Source organism: Anopheles darlingi, chromosome 2 (genome assembly GCF_943734745.1).
Source record: "Anopheles darlingi chromosome 2, idAnoDarlMG_H_01, whole genome shotgun sequence".
In the NCBI taxonomy this organism is placed as follows: Eukaryota; Metazoa; Arthropoda; class Insecta; order Diptera; family Culicidae; genus Anopheles; species Anopheles darlingi.
The window spans coordinates 40,678,161-40,701,508 of NC_064874.1; the positions used below are offsets into that span (position 1 = coordinate 40,678,161).

Sequence of the window (23,348 nt, forward strand, 5' to 3'; positions counted from 1 at the left end):
CAGATCCTGGCCCCATTGTGCGATTCCTTCAATTGTGTGCGGTGTTTTAATTGAATCTTCTCTGTCTCTCCCTTCTCTTCTATTGTGATTCCTTTTCCAGTAGCTAGCCTATAGCTTGAAGAGAAAGCGAAAAGGAAAGAGTTGAAAACGTGTTGAGAACGCACACCATACCGCGTCGTGTCCCTGTGCAGAGTTCTATCTAGATTTACCTTTTCTGCAATCCTTTTAGACGAGTACTCCGTGTACGTGTGTGTATGTTTGGTAATGAAGTGCAGAATTATGATTAAATTATAGCGGCGCAGCAGCAGCAGCAGGCAAATGCAAACGAGAACATCCTCTTCTCTTCTACTATTTGCTGCTATACCTTCGGGATCACTTTCTGCCACCAGTTTTTTTGTCGTTTTGTGGCGCTGCTCCCGTTTCAATTCGTCGGTTCCCACGTCGTTGATGCTCTCTCTCACGGTTTGAGGATCCGGCTATAACCGGCGTGCAGTGTGCTGGTGTTTGTGAGTGTGGTATGTGTGTGCCAGCTGACAGCTTATAATCCTGTCGGGCCCCTAGTGTGTGTGTGACCTAGTGTGTCGTCTCTCCGTGTGCACGAGTCCGCGGTGCCGGCGAGGGAAATCCATTGAAATCCATTCAAAAAAGCGGAATAAGCTCACGGATCCCCTGGATATCCGTCGGGAGGAGGAGAGTGCGACGGGCTTGGGTGGTGTGATCCTTTCGTGTGATGAAAGAGCCCCCCGCCCCATCTGCCCCGTTGCGTGTGTGTGTGTGTGTTAGTGTGTTTGGAAAAGTGGGCAAAAGTGTGATGATTGTGGTGGAATTTAATTAAAAAATAATTTTCACCAACCATCGCGGAGGGAATTGGTTTTGATAAGTGGCACCCTCAGCCCCGGCAGCAGTGTAGCAGGTGCTCGCTGTACGTGTGTCAGTGTCTGTGTGGCGACGGTTCGGTACGTCGTACTCGGACCACACCGGGTGTAAGGATCCGGTGAATCAGCAACAGCGTGTGGCCTAAGGATATAACGCCAACACCACTAAGCACGCGATCCCCGAGACGGACGGACAAGTGCGCGTGGATCCATCACCATCCTCATCATCGTATCGGTATAACTGGAATAGACGTGTCGTCTCTTCTGCTCTTCGGTTTCCTGGAATATACCATCACCATCATCGTCCACGACGACGACGACGACGACCGTGGTCACTTGGTTAGTAATTATTGTTGATCTTCTCACAGGAGGTCCACATGATCCCACATCCGTTTTCAGCTTCCGGCGTCGTGGTGTTTTGCTCGATATTTTAACGATTACTACAGAAGTGCGGGGATTCAAATCTTACTGGAATTTATGTTATCATCTTACTTTACTTGAACTCAAAGGCCAATATGTAGCACACAACAATAGTTACTTCTGTTACGTATTGAGCAGTGCTTGTTCTCTTGTTTCGAGTCTTAGCTAACGACTGACTTTGCAATATTGTACCCTACTACGTTACTACGATTGACACAACAACACGCTAACCGTAGCCTATTAGGATTACAAAAAATTTGTCGGACGCCATTATGGTTGTTTTGATGGAAGAGGAAAAGTTGGACAAAATTTAATGAAAAACCGGGTGTGTGTGTGTCTTTCCCCTGGTGTGCTACTGGCAGCATCAGGCAAGAATCACAGTTTTCTATTCTCTCTCTCGCTCTCTCCCTCTGACCAATTTGCATAAAACATCTTGCCCTCACTCTGCCCCCCGGGGGGGAACATACCTTAAAATGGATTTGACAAATCCCCTTCGTGCGTTTGGAAGACGCGGGACGCAACGAATCAATACTTGATCGATCGCTTTCTCACCCGCGAGCCCCTTTCTTGTTTTTTTTGGGATGTCCTCCATCTCTATCCACCTTTTTTGTTCGTTGTTCGTCGGAAGTTTCTTGAGCGACCGAGACCGAGATTACGTAACTAATCGGCAAATCATAGGAGGCCGATCGATCGATGAAGCAACTCACCGCGCCGCTCTCTCTGTCTCTCTTCTATGCTTTCCTCCGAGATCCACCAGACCGGATGTGGGTGGATTTGCTTCCCCTCCCTGGCACTGGCTGGTTGGCACAACCGAAACATCCCAGAGATGTTCTCTCCGTTCCTTTCTTCCTGCTCTTCCTCGTCACCGAACGCGCGAGCGCGAAGATGGTTTGCGGCTCGATTTTTGATGTTTTATTTTATTGTTTGATCGTGGTCGCCGAGCGTGGTTTCGGCCAACGAGACCACCCCTGGCCGGCCGGTGGCGCGGTCATCGGTCGACCCAAAGGCGCGACGACCAAACCCAACTCCTCACGCAGACGAGAGCGAACGAACGGTTCTTTTTTTTTTTTTTTTTTGAGGTGGAAGCTTCTCGCGGTCAAAAAGAGGAGGAGGCGTCTTCATGACGGATGGAGCACCGGACCAGAGGTTCTCGGTGGATATTAGCTCTCGGTTAACCGCGTCTTCGTCGCCCACCCTTCTCTTGACCGCTCGAGCGCACTCTGTTTGCGGTTTTAATGTGATTTTTATGAGCATTACGACATTATCTTCTTTTACCACCCCAACCCCGGCCATGTTTCGGCTTTCATGTCGGCCAGAAAGAAGCATTCAAAGCCTAGCTAGCACTCGGGCTCTCTGTGCCAAGGGTTTGTTTTTGGTTTGCTGCTGCAACATTGCGAAGAACCGTAAAAAATCAATCCTTCGTTTCGGTGGTTGGGATGGTGTGCGGGTGTGTGGTGTGGAAGACGATAAGCCTCATCTTCCTCCTGGTCCTCTCTTAATACCAAGGAGTGGTGTGCGGATGCGGCCGTCGATGCGTAATGCGACGATTTATGGTCGCGATTTTAAGCCGCGGTTGAAACGTGTGAGGCTGTTGTCGCCTTTCGCTTCTTTGCATCTAGTTTTTTTTTCTTCTGCTTTGTTTCTGTCGAATAAATCAAATGGTAAAATGTGCTAATATTCGAAAAATGGCTTTCCCTGTTTAGCAAACGCTCAGCTGCTACGGGGGCTAATATGCTGCCCGTCGTTAGTGGCGTTGCACTAGTCCGGCCGCAGCACCGTCACCACCGCATAATTGTGAATGCTGTGGAGTGGAGCGTCGTGTAAAGGCGATGAAAAGCAATCTGTCTTTGGCCTTGGTCTACGAGGAAATTTGCTCGCTTTTGCCCTATCGGGCGTGATTTATGATTTAGACTTGGGCTGGAGTACTGGAGCAGCACTCGCGCTGCTGCTGGTTGTCGTCAACCACCCAGTCTGTGTGTGTGTCTGTTAACTATGTAGATATGTTGCGGGAGCGATAGCCTTCTGACATTCCGGTACGCATGTCAGCTGCTTGCGCACATCATCATCATCATCATCATGTTCGTTGCTGTTCCTCACATCAAGACAAAAGCAGCGAGACTCACACTACGACCAGTAAGCACTCCCGGTGCTTAATAAACTCCTCGCGGGTTTGTTGTAACGTTCGAGCCCCCGGAAACGTGTAGGACGGAACCATTTTGCGCTACTACAAAGTAACATACTTCTTTCGCGTAATGCGTTGTTCGCTCTCTCTCCCTCTCTCGTGTTAGGCCACCGTTTTTTTTGTGTTCTATCGCTGAGCTCTCAACACTTTCTTCTTCCCTCGGTGCCGGTCCGGTGCTAAAGCATAGCGTCCGAAAGCCGTAAAATAGGAAAACGACCGCGAACCGCGAAGAGAGTTTAACCACCGCCGCCAGCAGCAGCAGCAGCAGCGACTTAGCCGACGAGGGTTTTCTGATGCTCCTTCCGTCAGGTTGCTCCGGTTGTGTGTTGACAAGCATGATTATTTATGGCCCGGCAGATTGGTACACAACAGAACAGAGGCTTCCACGTCTCTGCCTCTCTCTCTCTGGTCTCTGGTCTGGTCTTAACCTCCTTCACAACCGGCTACATGCCGCTTCATGACAGTCGTCGTCGTCACTTTTGCTGGTAGACGGCTTTGGATTTTTTGGAAGCGATTTCCTCTGGCCCTTTGAGCTGTGGCTTAATTTAAAACACTTTTCGCGTGCCCCTGGAGCGTGAACAGAGGAACAGAGTAGTAGTACAAGACGACAATTACAATCCGCACAAATTGTGCGTTTCGCGCGCACTCATTTACACGCCAGGTGCGGCCACTTTTCACGCCGGGCACATCAAAGCACGTGTGATGCTGCTGTTTGTGGTTGTCAGAATGTGCAGAGATTGCTTCTGCTTGAGATTTCTTCTTCTTGTTGTGTGGAAACGAGAACATGATATTATGCTACGTGCGTGGCCTCCTTTTGCCAGTCGCGATTGGCGATTTGCGTGAAGATGCTCTCTAACCCGTCGTCCGTCTGTCGTGTCATGCCATTCGTCAATCCATCAATCAATCAATCAGTTTCAATTTTCCAACCAGCCAACCAAACAACACTTGAACCGCCACTCGCAGCAGTAGTAGTAGGAAAAGTGTAGAACGAAACACAAGTACCGCCGGTGATCGCATGGTTTTGGCCAATAAAGAACCGATTGTCGAGATTCCCAATGGGAGTGGAGTTTGCATGTTGCAGTGTAATCTATATTTCGCGGTCGCTCGCTCGCGGTACGTTCGTTTCGGTCGCGATTCCGATTGTTTTGTCACCGAACGTTTTTTTTTTTGTGTAGTGTGTCCCCGATGGCGTTTGCATCGTGTATCGATTTCGATTCGGTTCTTCAAAAACCGTCGTGTCCCGCGTTTGTTCCGGGAATATGGAAAGGAATATGTGGCCGGCACGTGCTCGGTCACAATGCCGGTGGTACGCGGGTCACGTGCCACGACATTATGAGTTGGTCGGGGGTGACCATTTATGACATTCTATCCGCGCTACCGTATGCGGGATCGTTACAATGGAAAGAACATTCCTTTTCTCCCAATTAGCTCAATTTGCGGGCCCCGATGATCGTGTTCTGCGATATTAGCAAGAGGAGGATCTACAACCAACCATTCTGAAATCTGGTTTATCTTATCACCAACAATGAGCAGAAGGGGTAATCTTTGGATCTGTGTCCCCTCGAATAAATCGAACCCGGAATTGATTTGTGTAACCCCTTTTTCGGGTGCTGCTTATTGCGGTCGAACGGTCGCTTCGGTCACGAACGGATGCATCCGTTGTTGAACTTCCGGCAACCGGAAGTTTCTTCATCGCTCGCGGGCGCACAGACACAGAGACCACACGTCCTGCGAAAAGGTGGATCTTGTCATCAGCTGCTCGACGATGGCGACGACGCGCGCCCCTCCCCGGGGGGCAGATTTCCATCAAATGATACTGCTTTTTGCCAATTTATTATTCGATTCCCCCTTTTACAAATTCAACTTTGTCGTCATCGTCCTCGTTGCCGTCGTTTCAGGACGCAGGTTTTAGAAACTTCTTGCCATCTTTCAGCTGCCGACGGAGCAGCAGCACACACACATACACAGAATATGGGACTCTGAGTCTGATTTTCGAGTCTGAGGTCACCAAAGAAGCGAAGAAGGACGACGAGTGGTTCTCAATGCTGCGATACTTTGCCGGAGCGGAGCAGTAAAAGTATCGAGATTCGTCTTGAAGCCATCTCGTCGTCGTCGTCGATATATTTCTGTCCAATTTCTGGCGAAGACCTTTAGAATACACATGTTCATCCGTCAAGAGAGCTGTAATACTGGTGCAGTTGGCTTCGTGGGTTGCGGGGAAAATTGATTTACATCTACAACCACAACCAACCAGCCAGTCAGCCGGATGCCGGAGCCACTGCACTCGCAAGTTCACAAAATGGAGAGAGAGAGATTTGTTTGATAATTCAATTTCGACTGCTTCGATGTTACCTCTATTTCGGTTTTGATTGGTGATCGTCTCGTGCTTTCGAAGTGATGATGCACCATAATTGAGCTATCAAGTGTCACTTGAATTTACTCGAGATGAAATTTGTAATGAAAATGTATTCCCATCGTTCGGCGATACCGACCATCCTCTTGAGTAGACGAGAGCCCCAGACCAGAGAAGGGGCAAAAGTTTCCTCACTAACGACGACAGTGACTAATTGACAACAGAAGTCGTCGTCCTCCCAAGCAAAGGGAAGCACTTTTGGTGACAAATTTGTGATAATTTCATTGCCACGGCTCCGTCACGATGGTCCTTGCGGTCCTGTTCTCCGCGAGTCGATAAATAGTTTTGCTCCTTTTCACAAAAAAAGAGCAAAGCGACCGCGCTAGCACCAAGTTCCGTTTTTGCCAAAACAACGGGGAACGGAAGCGCAGTTTTGGAAACAATTCCCGCTAGAAGTTTGCCTGTTAGAGGGAGGGCCGCGGCCACTTGGGTGTCCCGGGAGCTTGGCGCAACACAAAACCGAGAAGAATCCATAATTTGCATGCTTTTGTTCGTTCGTCCGGCAGCAGCAGCAACAGCAGCTCCCGTTTCTTGTCTTCCTGCGCGCAAAATTCGCACTTCGTGTCGACGAGTCCGACTAATCGGTGCTAGCAGCAGCACCCCGTGGAAGGCTTTTCCTTGCGTTCACCAAATATTCATGGATGGAGCCCCTGGAGCGTTTTGTAGTAGTGCCTTCGGTGGGTTTTTGTGTAGTTTTGGTTCGAAATGTAAATGTTTCTGCAGATTTCTTCAAAAAGGCAGAAGGGTTGGTGGTGGTGACCACCATGAGAAACAAAGAGAGAGACAGAGAGATACCTAAAACTATGCAAAATGGGTGAATCATGATTACCATAAAATGGCGCGCGACCAGCGAGAGAAAGTCGAATGGAAAAGCAGGAATCAGACAGGAGAGGAAAGGAGAAGAAAGGGTGCTAGTGACCACCGAGCACAGTAGTGACTCTTTGCGATGCTCTTTTGAGCAGTTGGCTGCGGTCCCGGACCCACGAAGGTGGTCCGAATTCCGTTTTATGTTAATTATTTCTCGCGCAAAGCACACACACACACTTCGCTATCTCGACAGTGTCCGGCTTCGAAAACCACATTGACGCGCTCTAGCGATTAGCTTCTTTGTTAATTTTCCTTTCCCCTCCCTACGGGGGGCCCTTTTTCTCACCACAAACGGTAGGAGGTAAGTGTTTGAGCTCGTGAGATGGCCCCCAGGAGTTTCGAAAGCAAAGCACCAAATCATTAACACCCTTTCTTCATGGGTTTGTTCTTTAATTTTGAATCGGTTATTCCAGCTATCCAGCATTCATGATTTTTCGTTGTCTTCTGCTGATTCTTTCGCTGTTGATACTATTCCGATACTCTCTTTGATTTTCCAACGAAGCCAAGCATCGTTTTTCTTATCGTGCATAGTACTGAATACATCTTCCAGCACACAAAAACAATATTTGGCTGTCAACATATCTTAAGGGGCTTCTTGGCCATGATAGCAAATTTCGCAGCACAGAAACTTCCGTTGGTCAATTATTTGGCGATTTGCGAAACTTTATTTTACGATGCACGACGATGCCACAATTGCAACGCTGTTTTCTGCAATATCTGACCGGGATTTTCGATCGTGAAGAAAATTTCTCTCTTAGTCACACTATCAACTTTATTTCAATCTCTTTTTGACAATTCTTCACGTAAAGTTAACACCTTTATGGCCATGTTTGTGGATGTCTGTTTCGCACGCGTTGAGACGCTTTGTAGGGAACCTCCTGATAGGTTGCAGAATCCTCTGCTATTTTCCTTTCCTTCGTACCATCTTTCCCAGATAGCCGACGCAAGCCGAGAGTGTTAGTGAACGTTTTGCGTTTTCACTGTTTTATGGATCTGTCGGAACTTAAACGACGCAACGAGCAGAGTGCGTCTTCTCCGGAAAAGAGCTCCTTCTTCTCCTCTTCCGGAAAAGCCCAGTTTTCCTGCATCATTTCCCTCGTTTGCCCCTCGTGCGAGTGACATTCATTTGGCTTTTCTCGTTCGTTAAGTACTGTTTTTTGTTGTTGTTGTTTTGCTTCAGTTCAGTTGTTGTTGTTATGGCTGTTCTGGAATGCACGGCCGACGCGGATTGTGTGTGTAACGCTCCAAACGCTGGAACGCTGGAACGTCGTCACGGTGAATGCCGGGAACGTGACAAATTATGTGACCATCAGCAGCATGGCTGCCGGGAGATGTTGCTACTGCAGGTGAGAAGAGAAGGAAGAGAAGAAGGGGCTTGTCTAGAAGCGAAAATGGAAGGAATCACAACAAGAACAGCAACAGCAGCAGCAGCAGCAGTGCCAGGTCGTTGCTCGTCCTCTAAATGGGGTGAACCGATGGGAGATGTGCACGATGATGCAGCAGCAGCAACAGCAGCAGCAGCAGCAACAGTCAACGCAGACGAAGTGAACGGTGACGGCGACCGGCGGTTTATGCTGCAGCGTTTATAATGGCGTCGTCACAAGAGATGGGCAACAGCAGCCCCACAGCTTGCGCTGCCGTGCTGCTGCTCGAAGCCAATTGTTTTCTTTTCATTGTAGTCTCTCGGTGTGATGCCACGGTATGTGTGTGTGTGTGCCAGCATAGTAGAGATGCAGCTGACTGCAGCTCTATTCGCGTCCAGCGAGCCAAGAACGTTGTCTTTCAGCCCAGTAACGTCTGCCGCTGTTGGCAATGCTTGTAAGAAGGGGCTACTGCTACTGCTCGGGATTATGCTTAAATCATCCGCTATTCATCGCGCTTTCGGTCTTCGGATGGTTCGGATGCACCTCATGCAAATGACGTCACTTCGCGGTTCGCGGTTCTGTCAGCAGAATGTGGAATGCTTTGGCCGAGAAAAGAGTGTAGTTGGCGGCGCTTCTTCTGCTGTACCATTTCTACTAAATCCCAAATCACTGACGCAGTGTTTGCTTACTTTTCATTGCGAGTCGCCACCGTCTGTGCGTGTGTGTGTGTTTGGTGGGGCCCCCAAAAAGGTGTGATGAGCCGAGGGTGGTTCGCTCAATTATACGCCCATAAATAACCCCGTTTTATGGTTTGTGTATGTGCGCACATAGTAGTGAGTCGAAGCCGCCGAAAGCAACCTAGCGCCAACCAGCCAGCCAGCTAGTCGAAGTGCTTTCAACCGCACCGGACGCAAGGGGAAGCCAAGCCAAGAAACCGCCTTGCAAAAGTAGATAAAAATAAGAAACCGCACATACCAGCATAGCACACACAGACACACAAACGTAGACCACCGGAACTCTGGTGTGGTGGGTGGGGGGGTCTCGTTCCCTCCCTGGCGGTGGCTGGTTAGTCGAGATAGCAATTTCGGATCCTTCGTCACCGTCGCCGGTTTGTGCGCCCTTCGCCGCATCGCAACGACAGGGCACCGGTGGTGAAGGTCAACCGGTTATTGCTCACATCTCTTCGCGTGGTTTCGCGTGTAAAAGCAGCATCAACAGCAGCACCAGGAGCTCTGTTGCGAAGGGCTAGAATCCTTTACCCTCTTTACTAGCACCAGCAGCAGCAGCATAAGAAGCAGCATCAGAAAGACGGCATGGCGCATAGGGAGGATGAGATCCTAGGGAACACTCGGCCGAAAAAGGGGCGCGCGCGAGACGGGAGAGGGGCCATATTGTGTCGTATCTTTCAATCATGATCACGTACGGGACGCTATGGCTCGATGGCGGCGCACTCGAGGAAAGCGGATCGAACACACCGACCGAACACGGCAGCCGCTGGTAACCGATTCGCCGGTGGCCGATTTAGCTGGTTAATCTTCCGTTCTCGACCCCTTTCGACGTTTGTGCTCTAGAAGAAGAAGAAGGAGTGCACTCCTTGGCTCCTTCGACTCTTTAGTCTGGTTGGTACCCGCGGAATGCCATTCCATTGCGGCTCGAGAGTCTCGAGATGTACTTGGGCCCAAAGATGCATCTTGCATTGAAGGTGGATGTCGTTGTTTTCCTTATCCTGCTTATTTATTGTACGATCGTAATGTTTTATCACAATTACCCCTTGGAATATGTGGCGATTGTTGTTGTTTGTCTTTTCTGCTGCGTTTGGTTTTGTTGACATTTTTGTTGCGAATTGAAAAACCATAAATCAAACATTAGCTGTAGCATATTGAACATGTTGGTCGAAGTAGATGCTTTAAAACATATCAAATTTATGTCTTAAGGACCCCAGAAAAGCAACTTTCTGTTAAGGAATGTCAAAAAGTGGTGGAAATAAAGCTACTGTCATGGCGGAGCCCGGTTAAGATGAAAGACATTTTCTTTCCGATCCAAGTTGCTCTTGGAAATTCGCTGCCAAGAACTGTCAGATTGTGTGACGTATGCGTCGTTTACAAAGACCATCGCCTTGTTATGTTGTTGGTACGGTGTACGGGACTTGCAAAACAAAGCTGTCTTCGTGGCAAGAAGTAAAATTCCGTAACTCGCTTTAATGACAGCCAATGAAAATGTCTTCTACTGTGAAAGCTTCATATGCGAGCGATATCTGACTATACTCACTTTCTCTGTTGAATTTATTCTTCAAAATTAAAATAAATTCTACCGCCACCCATGGTGACACCGTTACTATCTTCCATTACTTGACTTCAAACGCTTCTCGCTCCATAAAACTAACTTTGTCCAAACCGAACCTCTATCCAGCACGAACAATACGACAATACCGGTATTCGGTTCGGTTACGGTTTTTTTACGCTAACGAGTTTTTAATGAGATTACAACGAGAAACTAGTTCCGGCGATGAAAAACGGACGCTACGGAGTGTTCGGCACGTAAACGCTTATCGCGCGGCAATGGCTAATGCCCGTGATGCCCTCTGTCATTATACCAGCCAGATTGTTAAATTGTGGCCTGTGGGAGTGTAGCATTGTCGGTGAGCAAACACTGGTTTTCAATCCTCGCTCCGGGAATACTTATCCGGCGGACGGATCGTTTAAACAATGACGAGTTTGGTCTGAGGCCGATGACCGATGGACAGTTTACAGATGTGATGGGCACTGTGATCGAACGAACTCCATCAACATGGTCCTAGTGTGCGGTCCCCGTGTTGTGTCACCGCCACCTTGACCCGTTGTTAGAGAGATTTCGAAGGGGGATTCCCTTCCATGGTAACACCTATATTCGCGAACCAAGGGCATCGAGGACAAACGAAGCAGGCCATCGAAACCCCTTTCGCTTTTCTCAGCCGCACACACACACACACACACAGACTCGCGTGAGATACTAGCTTCTGTCCCTCTGGTCTGTTGTGGTCTGTCCGTCTGGCTGGGAGGAACATCTCGGTTCCCGGCATTCTCGTTGCCACACGAAACACACACACACTGGTATTGGTTGCAGTGCAGCGTACACGACATCCTCCATCGGTGTGTGTGTGTGGCTGTATGTGGCCCCCGTGGCTGTGGGATTATACACTTCAGTAGCATGTGTACTACATAAGTTTGTCGGCGGCTGCTACGATGGTTTCCTTTTTTCGTTTTTTTTTCTCGTTGTCTTCCTCGTCCTCTCCATGACACAACCACCACCAGCTGGCTGTGTGAAGAGCTCAGGAATGTTCCGAGAACGAAGGACACACCGTAACACCACCCACCACCCACCCGGGGCATGATGCTGCGCTGATGAGGATGTTTTAGCTGCTTCCTCTTCTTTTTTTCCAGCCACCCGAGGTGGTGGAGGTCTTCCTACTCGGTTTTATATAACAGGATTTTGGTGGAGTCATGTTGCCGTCGTCTGAACTTTCCGACGGCGGGGTGATGGAGGGGGAGGCGATGGGTGAAGAGATGTCAAGCAGCTCCGACGACACACTCGTCCTGGCACATAGTTTACCCAATTTCCAGCCATTCTCTGGCTGCCTGACTGGCTGGCTGGCTGTGTCCTTGTGTTGGTGCATGTGTGTGTGTGTGTCCTTTCGGCAAGAAGCGTTCACCGTTGGTGCGCATATGTGCTGCGATCCTCACACGGGAACACCATGACGGTGGTCTCTTGTGTGTGCTCATTTCGGTGCCCTCGAATGTCCTTTGCCACCGCGCGGCACTGTCTGTCGGAAATCCTCTGTGTGTGTGTGTGAGTTTGTCGCCTCCGAGGTCTAAGGTACTCGTTACCGGGTTTTTACCGGCAAGCAACCGGGGGGGATCAGCGAACGCTCTAGCTGTAGATGAGACCGGTGGTCCGCAGGACCTTCTGTTCGACCTGGATTCTGTTGAACGGATTCGATTGAATCCGAGACCCCCGGTCCGCCGCCGTCTGCCGTCACCAACCAATGGCACATGGTAAGAGGAAGGATGACGGTTGGTAGAAGGTGGTTGGATCATCGATAAGGGCCGGTGGCGTAGGTCCGACCGGTGCGAAGCGTCGTATCCCATTGGAACCGTTTTGTAGGAGAGGATTTTGTGGATAGCCGGGAATGCCCGGGAAAAACGGGGTCGAATATTCAGTGGAAATTTTTCACTTACCACCAGCAGCAGCACCCGGGAGCGATGTTTATAGGGCACCGGAGGGAATTTCTTCATTAAAATCAAATCACTTTCGTCGGAGTCGTGGCAAAGCGAAAGTGAACCTGTGGAATGGATGGAAATGGACACTAAAAGCACTGAAAGCAGAACTTCGACTTCACGATTTCGGTCAATATTTCAATACTTTATCGAGCGCGCGATGTTTAAGCTTCGATAGACAACGTTCTGGACTACGGTATGTCAATGCTTATACTCTTCCCGTTCGATTAAAGTACCTAAATTTGGCCCCTTTTTGCTTCGTTTTTCGCGGTCTTTGCATGCTGTACCTTGCGCAAGGTTCAGGGTCCGAAACCGAGATCCGAGGGTCGGGACTCTCGTAGCACAGCATTTTGTTGGGGTACGGTAATAGTGTCTCACGTGCCACGTTTGTCAGCTGTTCCGAGTTAGAAGTTTCTTGAAACGCGTCTTCTTCGATTCGATTCGATATACACGATGATGGACGAAGCGTCGATAGCGATATCGTATCGTGTTCCTCCCTATACACTTTGCCACTTTGCTACGCTCCAATGATGTGGTCCCCTCCGTAAAAGGATCGCTTTTTTGAAAGACGAGCTGTCCCTAAAGGGTTTTTAGGGTCCCTTTTTTTCGTGTTTTGTTTTGTTTATCGACCATCGGACCGGTCGAACATATATCGTTTGAAAATTAATATCATCCTCTTGGCGAGCAACAGCAGCAGCAGCGAAGAGAAGAAGATGAAGCATTCGTTCCCTCCATTCTTCCTCGATAATGATCCCTTCCTTCGATCGTATCGATTGCGTGGCTCCAAGGAGAAGGTCTCTTGCCGTCCATTCGTTGCTGGTTGCGGTTTCTTTTGCTTCTTTCGGTTTCGATTCCAGCTGGTGTTGCCGCCTGGTCGTCCTGGTTCCTAACGCTAACGATGGCATTCGGAGCAGACCGCGCACCAACAGCACCAACAGCAGCAACAACACCCACCAGCAGCTGGTGACTGGCACTCGTGCGGGTCCTTTATAGGCCACTTCCGGTTGGTATCATCGGATCGCCTTCGAGCCACCGAAACCCACCGTTTATTAAAAACGATCCCTTCGGTTGCGGTTCACCAGAGAGAGAGATAGCGAAAGGTAGACAGAAAAAGAGAGACAGAGAGAAAAAAGAGGACCTTCCTTGGTCCTCGGTGGTGGTAGCCCATAATGGAGTGGAATGAGAAAGGGGGGAGGACACACGATTTCACGATGCCAAATTACCCCATATTTAATGTCGTACATCATATCATTCCCCCCACAAATGATGGTCCATCATGATGATGGTCTCTTGTGTGTGGTGGTGATGGTGGCAAGTGGATCCTTTTTTTTCGCCTCTCGGTTTTTGTTTTCTTTCTATTCCTGTTGTGCCTTTCCTTTGGGGGGTCTTTGGGATTTCCATTAGCCAATGGAGCATTTCTTTTTTTGGGAGAAGAAGTGACCGCCACGCCGCGATCTTTCCAGTCGCTTAAATATCATTATCGCAACACAGCAGCTGCCAGGCGCGGTTCTCTCTCTGACACACACGCACACGCACTCCGGTGACAACCGGAACCGGGAACGCGACAATCCGATAAGCGGCAGCAACGAGGACAAACCAGTGAGTGAGCGAGCGAGTGAGCCATCAAATGGTGGTTCTCGCTGAGGATCGTTGGAGTGCATCGAAAGGAGGAAAGCGTTAGTAAATTAAATTTCAAACGAAACACAACATTCCCCTTTTCAACGCCGGGATGCCGCCATTCGTCATGAAATCCCGCATCAAAGCAAGCCGTCGTCGGCCGCCTGCGAGTGACCCCAAACCCCCCCCCCCCCCCCCCCCAAAAAAAAAAAAAAACCAATCCACCACCGACCCCGGCGTCACGTATATACGCGCTAAAAGCTGATAAGATTAGTCGATTGTTGTTCGGTTCGGTTCGGTTGGTCGCGGAGCTTGTGGTGCGTTTGCCACCAGCGTGCCACCACCAGTTGTTGTTAACACTGGTTGGTGCTACGATCGTACTCTGCTCCGGTTTCTACACCACCGCCTACTGCTGGTGGTACTATTTCGTCGCGCGTTTCGCGCTCTTGTTTATTTATTTGTACACACATTTTCGTCATTCAAGCGTGATCCCCTCTATCGCCCACACAACAGGAGGGAGGGTGTAAGAGCATTTGTTTTCCTCCTTCCTGTTGTGTTTTGGCCTGTGCCTGGTTTTTCGGGTTGTTCCCTTCGCCGCTTTTTATCGGTTGGATGGTCGGTGGTTGATGCGCGATTGCATATTGCGTCGTCGTCGTCGTCGTCGTATCGTCGGCGTCGATGTTAACCGGCGGCGTGAACCCCGCGATAAAAGCTTGTGGCTCACTGCGGTGGCTGCATAGATAACGTTAATTGATAGGCCGGGTGGTATCGCGTGGGAGTTAGCTGCGATACACCAGAGACCAACAGCAACGGGTTATCGCGAGCGTAAAACGTTGTCTTTTTTATGTCTCCATTGGTTGTGATGCAGTCAGGTAAAGGGGGTTTGGTTTTTTAATAAGATTTGTTGTAATATTTGGTCTCTTTAATTAGTTTTTTTTTCGATTTTTTGCCTCAACAAAACCTATTTATTTTTCAAATCCAAAAGAATAATTACATTATTCCAAACATTGCCCATCGCTGGCCACTCCTTTTTTCCATCTTTCGAGTTATTTTCTAATTCCATGTCGAAAGAACTCCTTATCTATTAAAGCAATCCAGTCAATTACCCATTTTTCGCTACTTTCATAATTGAGATGTGGTTCTGTGCAGCTAAAAAAATATTTTAGGCAACCAAACAAGTATTATTCAGAAAGAACGTTACATTTACGATTTTAATTTTTCACTAATTTTGTAACATGAGGTATGCGTTATCATAATGGAAAATCCGTTTATCATGTCGGTTACCCCATTCTGGCCATTTTCGATCCAAAGTTTACTTTTAGATGGATTATTTTTTTACAATAACATTCTCCATTAATATTTTGTCCAGTTTCCAGAGGTTTTAGTGCTCGACAGTGCTGTTAAAATCTTATTTTTTTTTTTTTAGTTGGCTCGAACGTTCTGTGTCTGTAACGTCGAAATTTTTACTCCTTATCATTTGAATTCGGGTTTCACTTTTTTTTTTGTTTGTGTCGTAACATGTTAAGTATACGATTAAACCGACAAATGGTAACTTTTAGCAGCCGGTTTCTTTAAATAAAAGAAGGGGTTTAAGCTCCTTCGTAAAATTGACTTTTGAGACACAAAACTCGACATTTTTAACTCGAGATAAAAATATGTTAAGGTCAATAATATGAGCAGTTACTTATTCCGTTTTAACGGTATTCAGTTATACTTTAAAACGTCATAACACTTGGGCCTGCGAAACTGAGCCAAAATTAGTGACGCCATCTTTTAGCAGAATCGAAAGCCGACTAATTCAGGGACCTAAATACCTGGTAAGATGACCGAGCTAATCCCCTCGCGGTGATAGATCATCTCCTTTCAAAGGTTAATTCGTAGGAATTCAAAATCTTACCGCGATTAACACACCGACCGTCGCGTGACACGCGTGACTCTCGGGTTAAGGTGTGCTTCATTCCATTACTGATGAGCACACCCCCTTAAAATAAATATAAATCCCAACCCCCATTGAGGTGAATGAGGAGAGATTGAGATTTTGGCGCTCACTTTCCGACAACAACAACAGGGCCCAAGACCGATGACGAGGAGGCCGCGCCTCGCCAAATACCTTCGAAATCATCGTGAGTTTCGGTTCCGCAATCGTGCAAGGGAAGAGGATGGAGGAAAGGGAACGGTACAAAAAGAAAAAAAAACCCCCCGAGAGTAAATATTGCTCATTTGCAATTCCAAGCACGCGTTTCGTTTACTGCTGCTGCTGTTGCTGTTGGTGTTGCTGTTGCTGTCTGTGGCCGATAAATGCCGAAATGTGAAACCAGCGCTTGGATTGGGCGCCAAAACAGGGCAACAAAATGTCCGCAAAACATGACAGCGACAAATGCTGCCTGAGAATGAGGGTGTGTGAGAGAAAAGGGAAGGGAGACAGCCAACAATCAACAACAATAAAAAAAAAGATGTCGCAAAAAGAAGACCCCACAGAGAGGCCACATTGTGTGAGGCAACGGCGTCCACGGAGCGAAGATCGATCACCATCCCCTCCGGCCTCTGGTATCTGTGTGGTGTGTGACACACGCCAAGATAGTTGTAATCTTGACGCGCAACCTCCGGAGAGACTTGCACTTGTACTCCGAGATTGTGGTGTCTAGTGCTCAATATTGAAATGCCCAATTGATAGGTGGTTCTGACCTGTCCCGGAACCACCGGATAGAAACCGTGTCATTCTCGATAGTGTTCCGCTATTAATTCGAGAAAATATTGAGGGTAATGTCCAAAACAAAAAAAACGAGGACAAAAGCCCTCGAACAACGCGTCCTTTGGTGTGGCGCAATCGGTACAATGGCTCAATGTGTCGGAAGCAAAAATTTATGCTCCCATCAACTCCTACTCCCCCCCTTTTCTCACTGTCTCGATCCCCAAAAAAAAAACACAATCGTCCGACAGCGTTGCAAAAACTTTGTCCAGTTTGTTTTCCTTCGCCTGCTTCGGTTTTTTTTTTTCGTTTTGGTTCGTTGCCTCGAAACCGGAAAATGTCGGCGCACACTTTTCCGCGGTGACCGCAGGCGTCGGACAAAAAATTGAATTCAAATCCGGACGGGCGCAATTCTGCGGAGCTGGAGTGAGTTGCCTTCCTGGAAAAAGGGTCCATTGGGACCGCAGCAGCAGCATGATTGTGAAAATATTTGCAATGATTAGATTGTGGTGAAAACGCTTTCTCTTGAGCGCCAGCATCTCTCCACGGAGAGAAGCTGCTTGCCCGAATGCCAGAGAAGAGTTCTGAATCCTAAATCGATCGATTAGTCCTAGTGACCGGTAGTCCTTTTTGTGTGCTGTGGAGTATCGGTATCGGTGGCAGTTCGAGTCGTTCCGAGAAAAGGGGGGGGGGGGGGGAGTCTTCTTCGAGTCTCGGATCTCGGAACCCCCGGACCGACGGACCTCCCATCAATAAATTTGTTCCAGCTTTTTTTTGCTTCAAACTCGCCACCACCACCACCATTAGTGGCCATTCAAAAAACGGGCTTCCTGAATGAAGTTTTCCAGAGCCAGAGAGATTTTTAGGGTCGGGACCGAGGGGGGAGAAAAGTTTTCCTTTTTTTTCGAAACGCATTTTTTTGTGGCGCCTTTCGGGAGAAGGCCGGGAATGTAAATATGGCGCGCAGTTCATCCATCGACCACCACCACCGTCAGACGCCGCTTCTGGTGTCCGAGGGCCGAGCGCAAAAGAGTGATTATTTGATTTGATTGATGGTATTGTTGAGTTGAGTTTTTTTGGGGGAACAGATAAGCTTTCTTTCCTCGCAGTCGCGGCGTGGCGCGCGGCTGATGGCTTCATCAGCGAGGAGACCGGGTCAAAGTGTTTGCAAAAGATCGAAATATCATCTGTTCCAGAAACCGTTTCGACATTTGGATGGAAAAATGGAACACAACAGTGGACACGCAGTTCGATGATGAATAATCATTTTCAATCGTACTCCGATGGGATTGTTGTGTTTTTTTTGGTTTGTGCTGGATTTGTGTATCATCGAATACACATTGCTAGGCAGAGGGGGGCGTGAATAGATAATGTTATTGACACTCTTGCAGCTCTGCGATTCCCCCCCTTTCGCGCAGCGATTGGTCTTCTCGGTGTCTCGTCTTCGAAGGAAGAAGAAGGCTCGCGAATCGGGAATTAGTAATCAATCAAAGAAATCAATAAATAAATCGAATCGAAGATATGAAATTGGACCCCCCCCCCACCCCCTCCCTTTATACACCCTTCTATGCAATAGACGAACACAGCACCTCATTCACGGCTGTGGTACGGCTGTCAAAATTCCGTGATTGCGGCGTTCGCGAGGATCATATTTCTGTCCCCAATCCCCAACCGGAACGCCGCTTTGAGATCGATCTAACCCCATTAGGTGGTACCGGTGGGAAGAGCGTCGCCCGATATCCAAATCCGAAACGTAAACACGACGACACTTTCGGCGTCGATTATCGTCTTGGATTAAATTTATAACTTTACAGCACCCCCCGCCGCCAGCTCAGGTTGTTGTCGTCGGTGCTTTTTGGGGTTGTTGTCAAAATACTACGCTTCGTCGAATCTGCAAAACACCGATCGATGGCACCACTTTTGGCCTTAAAGTGATTTACTACCTTGCCTTGATGCCGTCGCACCAGTTATTGGTTGTGTTCGATTGAGCAGAACCTTCGGCTACCGTTCCTCTACCTTCGAGAAGGTTTGTCAAGAGTTTCGTGAGGTTCAGGCCGCACTGAGGGTGTGCTGATAAGAAACACGAGGTGCTGCCCTACACTTTTTTTTTGTCAACAAACAATGCGCCTTTGGGGACGGTTTTAGATATCTTATCGAATGACGTACACCGGGCGGGCACTTTCTTGGGAAAATCTCAAATTCCTAGAATGCCTAAAGCCCACCGGCGGTGCTGGTGCCCCGGTGCACACACTGGCTAGTAGTTGGCAACGGCAACGACGCTTTATGTGACGCTCAGTCGCTACTACAACGCTAGCGATTTGCATTAGACCAACTGTCCCACTGATAAATGATCTGGATTGGATGTCGGAGCAATAAAAGTGATCGCTTGCCCCCCAGTCCAGTGCTAATGGCTGCCATCGAACGGGATTGTAGTTGCATTTTAAGCAGTACCTTTGTGTGTTTGTGTGTTACTGTACGCCATACCTCGAATGCGATTAAACGGAATGTACCACCAGACGTAAGGGGGATCATAAACTGTGATTGTGAGTTGTAAAAAGGAATAAATTAATACACGCATGCACGTGCGCGCGCGCGCCATTCCACTGCAAGCTCGCTGTTTGAGGTGCGCAACACCATCATGTCTATGATTGCTTTTAATTTGAATTTAAATGCACCGCCGCATTGACAAATGAAAGCGGCCATATTGTTTCGGCGGCGGTTGATTAAAATATTTATCCTCCTCCCTCCCCGGTTAACGCTTTTGGAAGTCCATATGTCACGTCGTATCAATTGGCAGGAGATCGACCTGTGTTTGTGTGTGTGTGTGTCGTGCTACATTGTGGTTGTTAATTTCTTGTGCGTTATTTATGGAAACAACCGCCTCCGGAATGTGGGCGCAGCAGGCAAAGTCAAACACACACGGTGACAGTAAACGGAATTAATAGTCCCACTCCTCTTCCCTCCGGGGAGTCGCAAAGCGCTCATAACCTCACTGATAGTCCTCATTTCGTGTTCGTGATTACAGCGCGTCAATAAATTAGCTATTTTACGAGCTCTGCGCGCGCCCCATATCCGAGGCAGAGCACGGAGAGTGAGCGAGCGAGAAGGATTCAAAATTTCAATTCAAACGGGATGTTGTGTCCGCATCCATCCAACATTTGATAAGGAAGGATTATAGATGATGGTTTCCGTGTTTTTGCCCTCTGACCCTTTTAGCGAAGTGGCTTCGTTTCCCCAGAGGCACAATCGGTCACTATCGGTAGCATCGGACGATCGTGTAGTGTTGTGTCACAAAAAATAAAATAAAAAACTGGGTTTCCTTCACGCTGGCGTTTTTTTGACGCAAAATTTTAATTTCGCTGTTCACACCGGGGATTACGCGAAGGTCAGTCGAAAATACTCAAAATCAATATCGACATCTTATCAAATCATGACAAATAGTTTAATCTCCACACGCAAAACAACGATTTCCGGATTATCAACACATTCATGCCAAAACGAATTGTAAAACCAAAGTGAAGCACTTGTTTGTTGGCGTAGCATGCTGCAGTCGGTTTCGAACCTGCCACAATTTCTAGATTTTTACAGATCCGCAAAAAACGCCAACTTTTCAGCTCCTCTCAAAGTTCCATGGAAACGTTGCGATTTTCTATGTGTGAACATTACCACATATTTTGTTGTGATACAAATGATTTTTGACAGAAACGCTCAGTTTTGTGTAAAAAAAACGCTCCAAAGACGCCTCTGATGTGAAACCGGCTTAAAGCTTGGTCAAGACCTCATTTTGATAGTTTTTTACATAAGGTTACTATAGTGACCAAGCACCCTAATGTTCCACTAGCCATGCTAAGCATTGATGCACAAGCGCATCTAATGTAATGTAAAGAGTAGAATTATACGCACCAGCAACCAATCGAAACGTATGGCTGCATGCAGTGGATGATATCACCCTAAATTTATTGCCCTGTTTCGAAGGAGAGACCTCCAAGTGCCGGCTACGACTGATGCTATTCTAAACGGTCCAGCTTGTAAATCGCACTGGAGGAATCCAGCATTGGCAACGCAAATCAGGGACAACAGCAGCAGCAACGGCGGCATTCATTTGTCTATCATGCATACACTTGCGGCGGTCGGTTGCGTTGGAGACATTCCTCGTGTATCGCGCGATACAGCATTCCGTCCATGGGGAGGGAAAGGGACACCGGGCAATGTACAAGGCTACCGTGTTTACTTGACAATCGAGCGGGATTGTTGCGTGTGGTGGAAGGTTCTTAGCATATATGTAACGTCGCCACGACAACCGCCGTAGGCCCTCTCCTATTAGAGGATCACGGAGATGTATGTCGGCACTAAAGCATTTAGTGAATCTGAGGGTTGGAAGTGATGAGATACAGCGTTCTGGAATCTCAGGGATTTTCTTTTTGCGTCTTCTGTGCTCTGTGTTGCGGACAGAAAAGTGTTTCGTATTCAGTTAGAACATTAAAGGGCAGTTGGCAATGGGTTTTTTTGCGAACTTTATTGCGTCATAAATAACCTATACAGTGCGCAATATAAGTTTATTCACCCTGTAAGCCATTGGCGTTTTGACTTATTTTTCATTGAAAATCTAAGTCGAAAAATATATTATTCGCTTATGTTTTTATTCTACTTCGGTTTGCGGTTTTTACTTGTACCAAAAATACCTACTAAAAACAAGGTATGTTAGAAACATTCGAGTAATGTAGGAAGTACCTAACAAACGAATAGATGTCCAGAGAAAATTAAACAAAACATGATCGGGTGCAAGCCAACATTTTATGAGCCATTGACTGAATCACAAACGTTATCTGGTTTAATGAATTTAAAATAAGGATTTTTTTTACATTTCTAACTCGCTGATAATGGAAAATCGACACTTGGATGTCATCTTGTTAAAGATATTAAAATAGCCTTTTTTAAATCAATAACTTATCTGGTAACTTTGGTGTATAACTCTCTTATTTTTGGGGATAAAACGATCGATACGGTCTCGAAAGAGATGCACTTTAGATTCAAGAACCCAACTGCACCGTTGAAATGGGGAGAAAAAACGGTTATTTGATTATTTTTTGAGATGAAAGCAATACAATACATTGGACTGCAACATTCTCGAATTGTAATCATTAAGTTCAGTTCTTGAACCATCTATATTGTGCTCGTAAAGCACATTTTTATATTAATACAGCTCCTGTATTGTAAGAGCATATCATTCTAGAAACTCCATCGCGTCGCTTCTGTTGCGTGTTGGGCAGCACCAAAGAACCTGTCCATCTTATTGGCTCGTTGCACTGATGATGCCAGCTTGGCCCACATCACCCTTCCCCTTTGCCTGCTACCTTGCTCTGGACTGCACATCTGAATGACTTCCCTCACCGGTCGCGGTTGATGCGCGGTGCTACATCCCGTCGCTTCGCACTGATGGTGGCGGCAGCGGCGTAGTTCCTACGCCGCAATTTCCATGACGCTGCGCAATAATTGCGCAATTAGCGTATGGCCGACCACCACCACCACCACCACCACTACCTCGTCATCTTGGCGTGTGGCGTTCGGTGAAGGAAGGGTGGTTTTCGGTGACGAGGTGGCCGCCGCCACCACCGCCGAGCATGTTCATAGCTTGGCGCCCGGTCACGGTCAGCGGGCGACAGTGTGCGAGCGAGCGAGCGAGCGCGAATCGACTTACCACCCCACGAGTATGCATGGATGAAGGCCTCTGATGAGGGCCCAAGGTGTGCCCCCGACCGGCCGACCGGCCGGCCACAGCGGATCGTCGATCTAAACTAATTAAAATTAGATTTTCATCCCAGGTTTGCTCGTTTTTTTTCGGTTCAGTTTCCCTCGGATTCGGTTGGCCAATCACACACACACACACACACACACCAACCGCGGTGTGGCGATGATGATGAACTGCTGCCGGTCAGTAGCAGCAGCAGCAGCAGCAACCAGACAGTGATGGCTCATAAACGGCACAACGGGAAGCGGAACGATTAGGGCCGGAGGAAGTCGGTCGGTTTGGTGCTTTACTTGCTCCGGAACAAACGACATTTGCGTGACCGCGAGAAGTGGTGGTGGCTACTTCCACCACCACCATCGCCATCTGGCCATCGGACGCACAAATCGTAATCGTAAGCGTGGCTCTCGAGGCCCTCGTGGCCCGTCGTCCCGCCTTTCGCTTAGCTAAATTGAAATGAAGAAATTAATAATTTAACGACTCACCGAATTGACGCCATCGGGAGAGGGGAAGGCCCTCGAGAGAGAGCGAGTGGCCAGCATGAATGGCCGCTACCGTGTAATATGGTGCCTCGTGGTGGTCCCTTCACCCCCACGTTTTCCGCCTGGTGACAAATTCGACTAGGGCTGGGTTAATTACCGGAGATGATTTTCCTTTCCTCTCGCAGTAGAGTGTTTTAAAACAGTTTTAGTAACTTTACGTTTAAGAACTGTCTACATGACGTTCAAATAAAATTGGTTTTGTGACAAGACGCATTTAACAGTATATAGAAACGTACTGTACGATCGGTTTCACGCTCGATTGGAAAAACACTTCAAAAAAATGTAAAAATCTCTCTTGAATCGTTTGCTCTATAAACTCTCGACTTAGGGAGTCCTTTAGTCAACTCTAGGGCTTTTATAGAATCAAATTTATTTCTTGT

General features: G+C 47.9%; 1 protein-coding gene across 2 annotated transcripts in view; it reads left to right on the forward strand.

Moving 5' to 3' along the window:
- The window catches only part of LOC125949223 (uncharacterized), a 203,986-nt gene that overhangs the window by 87,381 nt on the left and 93,257 nt on the right, over window positions 1–23,348 (forward strand). The gene's annotated exons all lie outside the window — the stretch shown is intronic.